Here is an 8,683-nt window from a genome sequence, read left to right on the forward strand (position 1 = left end):
AATTTATTTCATTCTTAGAGATGATTATGTCCAATAGTTACAGCTGTAATATAAAATTAGAATTATGTTATAATTAATTTCTATTTTATTTGAATTATTATTTACATTTATAAATATTTTTTGATATGCTATTTTTTATAATTGATTATTTTAAAGCTAACCTGGCCTTGCACTCTCATTTATAATTTTTAATTTCTTTCAATCTATTTTTCTATTTATTTATAATTTTACAATAAAAGATTTTTTAACAGCTAAAAAACCCCATTAATTATATGCTTTGGATAGATCATATGGTGTATAGATATATCTCACAAAAACTGCTTAATAAACAAATAAATAATTGTGCATGAATAGCCAGAAATAGCACTATGCACAGCAGGGGAAACAGAGAGGTGGAGAGGTGAGGAATTTGTTTGTTTGTTTGTCTTTTTTTGTTCGTTTATTATTGTTATTGAAATAATGAAAATCTTTAATAATGATTAGTGAGGAACGCACAACTATATGATTATACCAAATACTATTGATTGTACACTTTGGCTAAATTGTATTCTTTATTATGTATCAATAAAATTGATTTGTTTAAAAAAAGAGTGTTGGAGAGGATGTGGAGAAATAGGGACAGTTATTCACTGTTGGCGGGAATGAAGAATGGTATAGCCACTGTGGAAGACTATTTGGGAGTTCCTAAAGAAGTTGACTATAGATTTGCCACATAATCCTGCAATACCGCTACTGGGTATATACCCAGAAGAACTGAGAGCAGGGATATGAATAGACATCTGTAGACCTATGTTCATAGTGGCATTATTCACAATTGCCAAAATATAGAAACAACCCAGGTGTCCATCAACTGATGAATGGATAAACAAATTGTGGTCTTATACACATGATGAAATATTATGCAGCTGTAAGAAGAAATGAAGTTGTAAACCATATGACAACATGGATGAACCTGGAAGACATTATGTTGAGTGAAGCAAGCCAGACACAAATGGACAAATAATGTATGGTTGCACTCTATGAACTAAATATATTGTGTAACATATTATATGATTCCATTGATATAAAATGTAAATATAAATCAATTTATAAAGATGAAATTTGATTAGTGGTTTTGTAGGGCTAGGGAAGGCATGCCAAAGGGTGTGGAGTTTTTCCTTCCAGGGTAATAAAATAATTATAAAAGTTTTTGTGATGATGAATGCACAACATTGTTATTAAACTAAAAGTCTTTGATTACACACGTTAGATATTGTATGGTATGTGAATATATCTCAGTGAAACCATAGTAAATAAATAAATAAATAAATGTGCAAGAATAGCCAGAAATAGCAGCTATGTATAGCAGGGAAAACATAGATTGAGAGATGAAGAATTTTCTTGTTTGCCTGTTTTTTTGTTTATTATTATTACTGAAATAATGAAAATGCTCTAATAGTGATTGAAATGATGAATGCACGACTATGTGATTACACCAAATACCACTGATTGTACATTTTGGATGAATTGTATGCTTTATTAATGTGTATCAATAAAATTGATTTGTTAAAAAAATTACAGGGTGACAGTGACAGATTTAGGGGTTGAATTTCAGCCCTATGCAGCACCCCAGGGAAATAGGTTCATCCCATAGGGCTGCAGCAGGTTCAGCCCATGAGGATTATTATAAAATTTGGGGAGGAAGTATGCAGTAAGATAATTGAGATCTGGTTATTAATATCAGTAGTACAACAACTATTATTTGCCAGCTTGTGAGGTTTATGTTTGCATGTTATACAATGATAAAATTATATATGTTTTTGTGAAGTGTTTACTAATTTAAGATTATATAGGTGCAGCACAAGACTCTGCTCTCAAGCATCTTTCAATTTCATTGAATTAAATAAGACATAATTAAATATGAGAGGAAAGCAGTATATGATGTCGAGATGAACAGTTAAGAACCTAGGTTGTTAGGAGTAGTTAGAAAATTCCTTGGACTAAGTAGGATTTGAGAGTGGTCCTGAAGGCATGGAAAGACTAAAGATATGGCATACTGGGCGAGCAAATAGTGAGGCAAAGCTAAGGAAGTGGGAAAGAAGATGATCTGTTTTGGGGGTAACAAGGAGACTATTAGCTAGTGTAAAGATATGTCCACTTGGAACCTGTTAATGGAGGTTATAAAGATTATGTGAGATGTGACTATAGCTCATCAGAGGTGAGGCTTAGCATGAAGTTGTAGCCTTGAAGCTCCCTAACATTCAGATTCATTTAATGTTTCAGCTCCTTTCTTTGGGGAAAAAAAAAGTTGTTTTGAGAACTAATGTTTTCATGAATATCCCATCAAGATCTGCTGAAAAATCTTTCTCAAAATAGCTGAATTTCATATTATTACAACAATAGAAAATGTAATGATCCCTTCAGAATTATTATGATATTTGCCAGTAACTTGTGCCTGATTGGTGTTTAATTTTACCACTAAGAGCAGAGAAGGTTCAGGCCCATTAAAACCACCCCAAATAGTGGTTTTAACTGCACTTTGGCACTGCTTATTATTAATGCCATGGGAAAGATTATAAGTGATGTCAGAATGCCTTTTCTCTTAGAAGTAGACATCTGTTTGTACACACGACACTGCCGCTCCGTGTCTACCCCTCACATGTTAGATTGATGACTCCTGTTCTGACATGTGACAAAGAAATTTCAATAAACAGAGGCTAAATCCAGTGTAGTAATACCTGAATGTTGTGTATCATTGTTTTTCTATTTAATTGTCCAACAGTCTTGTATTTATTATTATTATTATTTAGCAAAAAACAGAATGCAAGTCATTAAACCTAGTCCAATTTACTAGGTTCTTAGTTCTAAAAGTGCTTGTAACAAACCCCATTTTTTTTGATGGTGGTGGGGATGGGAAGAATTCATAATTATTGGAATCCCCTGTTCCATGAATGAATAAAACCAAGGGTCATGAGGCTATTTTTAAAATTAATCCTTTACTTGCTCTCTTTTTTCCTTGAAATATAAAAGCAGTGTTCAAAGTCCCTGGACATCCATTCAGTGAGGGCAATATTCTTGTAGACAAAATGTCTGGCATCAATAAAATAATTCTGAATTATTTCATCTGCTACTTCTTCGGTAGACTGTGTGAAGTCTGGATTAGCAAATTCTGGATGAGGAAAGATTTCAGGTCCCAGAATCACTTATAACCAACGTCAACGGAAAATTCTTTCTTTGAGATTGCCTTGATTCCAGTACACTGTTTAATCTACTTGGCTCGTCTGTTTCATATTTGCTAAATTCTTTTACTAAATCTGGGCAGACATAACTCTAGTGCTTCTTTACTGCCATAGCTGTTTCCAGAGATTGCTCTGGAAGAATTTCTCCTTCTCTGTTTCTCAGAAGTTGCTGAATGAAATATGTTATGACTTGCCCTGTGATTGAAATGTACTTACCACAGACATCAATCACATACATATCCTTCAGCTAGAAGATGAATTCTGCACTATCTATTGTCATGCGAGTCAATATCTATTTGCCTACTTGTCTTGATACTACTTGGCTGCTAATGCATAAGTATCTATCATCCTGAACTATTAAGGACTCAGAATATTATTTCAGCAGTGTAGTTTGTTTTTTTGACTATTTGGTGAAGGTTTGGTCAAAATAAACTAATAATTTACATATTTTGCTCCAAGTTTTTAAACATCATTTGCTTCATAAAACTTGCCATCAAGTCACAATATTGTTATACCATGAAGGATTGGGCATTTCATGGTACATGCGTTTTTTCCTATTGCTTTATCCCCATTAAAGAAGTCTGGGACATCAACACTTTATATCACCCTCCTTTGAACTTGAGTGTCCACTTTTGTGGACTCCCTGATGGTAATACATAAGGGATAATAAACTGTGTTTCTGTATTTCTAGCATGTTTCAGTTTTGTATACCCAGTGCCACAACCCACTACAAAAGCTGGTAATCTGTTCTGCCATCTTCCTCTTTTCCTGTTCCTGCTGCTACCTGTTGGTTTGATACAGAGCTTGTTGGCAGGAGATGGGGACTAATCATTCTTAGCTGGGCTCCCCTCTCCTATAATTTCTTCTTCAACCTTCTCATGCTTTTTCTCATGAAGTAAAGACAGCCATCAGTGCCCACGTCCCCATCAGATCATTTTGAATGGATTTTGTAGGGGCAGTAGAATAACATCTTGATTTTTAGCCATTGTGATTTTTTTTAAGGTAGCAGGGCCAGTGGCTCTCAGCCACTGAGCCATATCAGCTCCCTTGTGCTGGTTTTTCCATTTTTCTGTCTGTTGTTTGTCTTTGTTTTTAGGAGACACCGGGGACCAAACCTAGGACCATGTATGTGGGAAGCAGGCACTCAACCACTTGATTCACATCTGTTCCTCATTGTTTTAAAAGGTCTAAAAATCAAGTCTAACCTAGACAAGGGTGTTACCCTTAATTTTGGCAAGAATCTAATACAGAGAGAAATAATGATAGAAAAAAAGCCTATAGAAGCAGTGCACATAGGAAAATAACAGGGTTGGGAGTGGGGCAGAACTTGAATGATGTAACCTATGTGTGGTCACAAATATAAATGTTTGGGGTGGAGTGTACTGGAGTAAGACAGGAAGTGAGTGGTTAAATGCATGTGAGGGAAAGTTGGATTGTACAGAGGTTAATGCACTAAATATATTTTAACTAACCATATATTCAGGCAATGCTCTCAAAACCTCATGCACATGTGAATGGTCCATGTTGTTAAAAAATATTCTATCTGGGTCCCACTTGAGACTTACTGAATCAAAATCTCTGGGATGGCATTTGTATTTTTAAAAAACTTTAGAGGTTATGGGTTGAGGAAGGGATATTTGAGTTAGAGGAATCATTTTGCAATGTTCTGGAAGTAAGTTTCTACTTCTGAATAATAGAAGGTGGCCTGAAGAGTTAATAACCAACCCTTGTGCCCCCAAATATAAGGAGCAGGATTTTTTGCTCATTGTTTTTCACTCAGCAGTCAAGATGGATTGTGAACACAGTAGGGTAGATCTGATTTCTGGAAATGTTTAAGAACATAGAGTTCAAAGAAGTCACGTGATGGAATGGGATAAGAAAGGAAGGCTTTGAGGACATTGAGCAGTTGAGCAAGTCGGAGACAGCTGATGGGTCCCTGCACCTGGCCTGGTATGGGGGCAGCTTTACAGTGGGGGAGGATAGCTCTATAGAGCAGGGGAATGGGGCTTGGTGAAATGTCAGTGCAGTCCAGTACAGAATAAGACCACAAAGCAGATGCCAAAACTGGCACAGGAATTGGCTCAGTTCTCTGATGTGGATGAAGCCTTTGCCTTTGTCATCTTGGATCAATCCCGAGGTTAGGAGGGTTGGTGACCAAAATGAGGATCCCAACTGTAAACTATGTTTTTGTATTGAGATGTATGAGTATATGGGTGACTGCTTTGTAAATGTGAGTATCAATGTACCCACAGTATTTTGTTTTAATTGTATTAAAATTATAGTGCATTAGAATGAAAGCTACATGAAGTCAGAGATGTTACTTTGCTCATTGCTATATCCCGAGTATCTAGAACAGTGTCTGGCACATAGGTGCTCATACATGGAAGCTCAGTAAATGTAGAAGCATTGAATCCATCTATTGTTTTAAAGATCTAATTAAGAACACTAAGAACACTAGAAGTACTTGAATCCAGATGAACCCTACCACCAAGCAGGTTGCAAACAACACAATATTGTCCCCTTACCAAAGATACATTAAAAAAAATGATGTCCTCCATATAAAGTGCAATTTAAAGGTAATTGTTCATCTTATTTATTCTCCTGTTCTTGATGAGAGTGCCTTCGTTCTGTCTTTTACTTCTTAATTAGAATCAGTTCTCAGGACTTCTAGGTGACCAAGATGGCAGTGTAAGATGCTCCAAGGTGCTGTTCCCTCACAAAATCTTTAAACAATTAGCAAAACTGGCAGATCCATCTTCCTCAAAATTCTAGAAAGCAGTAAGTGGGTAAATGCTGAATCAAGAAAAGTCAGCTTTAACTGTAAGAGAAATTCCTAGCACCCTTGCTAGCCCTTCCCCTACTTTTTCCTGGGGATGGTGTGGAGTCAGCCTGTGCTCCCATTGAGGGTCCTTGTTCTTGTTCCAGAGGGTCAAAGCAATCCCTATGTATATACTGGGTTGCCTGTATTTCTGTGCCAATCCATCAGGTGGCAGCCAGAAATACTGAAATCAGAAAAAACATCTCTGGCTCACCCATTTGGAACTTGTCCTGCACAGCTCAAGTAGTGTAAGAAACAATTAAGTCAGAGTGACCTTGGGCAAAGGATTACCTGTTTTAAGACATACAATAGAGCAACTGGGAGAGGGTGAAAGTATATTTCATAGAGAGTAGAAGGGATATTCAAATTCCTGGGAATTCCTAAGTTCTTGAGGGAGCACAAGTCCAGGACAAGACATAGGCTCAGAAAAGAGAGGACTCTGCACAGCACTTTTGCCTTGGGCTGGTTCTTGACAGGAGGGTTAAACTCTGTAAAAGAGCACTAGACCACAAAAAGCCAATTTGCAAAGACTGTGAAAAGTGTTTTTTTGCATTGGTTTGTTTGTTTTTGATAGCTCCTCCCACTCCAGGAAATCTGTCAAAGAACTAGCTGGATATAAATCAAAGAAACAGCTCATGGAATGAATCCCAGAAGTAACACACTAAAATATTGAAATGTACAGCATGGAACAAAATATTACAAGACAAAGGAACAAGAAATGATGACCCAATCCAAAGAAGCAGGATAAAAATTCAGAAATCATCAACAAAGAAAACCAGACTTTGGAAATACAAGACAAAGACTTAAAAACTGATCTTCAGTATATTCAAGGAAATAAAGGAAAAGATGGAGAAAGAAATGAAGGATTTCAGGAAAACAGTTAATGAACTATATGAGAATCTCAATAGAGAGATGGAAATTTTACAAAGGAATCAGGGGAGTGAGTGTAGCTCAGTGGTTGAGTGCCTGCTTTGCATGTATGAGGTCCCAGGTTTAATCCCCAGTACCACCTTAAAAAAATCAGAGAGAAATTCTGCAGTCGAAGAATACAACAAATGAAATGAAACATTCCCTAGGGTGTTTCAATGGATAGGAGCTGGTAGAGGAAAGATCAGTGAACTCAATACAGTTGAAATGATTAAGACTGAGGAGCAGAAAGAAAAAAATGAAGAAAAAAAAAGTCAACAGAGCTTAAGAGACCAGTGGGACACCATAAATCATACCAATATATGTATTATGGTAGTCCCAGACAGAGATAGAAGAGAGAAAGGGGCAGAGGAAATATTCAAAGAAATAATGGTAAAAAACGCCCCAAATTTAATGAAAGACATGAATATACACATTCAAGAATCTCAACAAAAACTATTCAGGAAAAATTTGAAGAGAGGCATGCCCAGACAAATAGTAGTCAAACTATTAACTCTCAAGGACAAGGAGATAGTTCTGAAAACTGCAAGAGAAAAACAACTTGTTATGTACAAGGGAAGCCCAATAAGATTAAGTGCTAACTTCTTATCAGAGAAAATGGAGGCAAGGTGGCAGTGAGACATATATTTAAAGAAATATTTATGAAAGAAAAGTTACCAATAGAATTTTAAATCCAGTAAGACTGTCTTCCAAAAATGAGGGCGAGACTAAGATATTCTCAGATATACAAGAGCTGAGTGAGTTCATCACCAGTAGACCTTCCCAATAAGCAATGCTAAAGGAATTTCTTCAGACTGAAAGCAAAGGATACCAGACAGTGTATCAAAATGGCATAAAGAAATAAAGACATTTGGTAAAGGTAACCATATGTGTAATTAGAAATACTAATGTTATTGTACTATATTTTTGGTATGTAACTCCACTTTTTACTTCTTAAAGGTTCTAAAATGGAAATGCATAAAAATAATGATAAATTTATGGTTTTGGACATACAATGTATATAGATAAAATTTGTAACAAGTACAAAAAAGAGGGGCTATAAAGGGGTATAGGGACAATGTATGAATATGCTATTGAAGTTAAATTGGTGTTAAATCAAACATGATTGTTATAAATTTAGGATTTAAGTTCCATGGTAATCACAAAGAAAATATATGAAAAATGCTTACAGAAGGAAATAAGGGTCTCAAAATGATACACTATAAAAAAATTCAAATAAATGTGAAAACAGACATTAATGGAAAAATTAAGGGACAAAAAAGGGTAAGCTTACAAAGATCCAGTAGGAAAATGGCAGAAAAAGTTCTGCATTTAATGTAGTGATTTAAATGTAAATGGATTAAACTCTTCAATCAAAAACCAGCGATTGGCAAAATGGATAAACAGGCAAGATCTAACTATGCTGTTTACAAGAGACTCACCTTAAATTCAAAGACATGCTAGTTGAAAGTGAAAGGGTACAAAGAATTTACCATGCAAATAGTAACTGAAAGAGAGCTGGGGTAGCCAAACTATTACCAGACAAAATAGACTCTAAGTAAAAAACTGTAACAAGAGACAAGCATCTCTATGTAGTTATAAAAGGGTCAGTTCAATAAAAAGACATAACAAGTATGTACATATATATATGCACCTAACAGCAAATCCCCAAAATATATGAAGCAAATACTGATATATTTGAAGGGAGAAATAAATGGTTTTACATTAATAGGAGGAGACT

General features: G+C 35.6%; 1 pseudogene; it reads right to left on the reverse strand.

The window, feature by feature from the left end:
* Positions 1-2,975: 2,975 nt before the first annotated feature.
* Positions 2,976-8,401, reverse strand: LOC105744770 (actin-related protein 3 pseudogene; annotated as a pseudogene).
* Positions 8,402-8,683: the final 282 nt, after the last annotated feature.

Source organism: Dasypus novemcinctus, chromosome 4 (assembly GCF_030445035.2).
Source record: "Dasypus novemcinctus isolate mDasNov1 chromosome 4, mDasNov1.1.hap2, whole genome shotgun sequence".
NCBI lineage: Eukaryota > Metazoa > Chordata > Mammalia > Cingulata > Dasypodidae > Dasypus > Dasypus novemcinctus.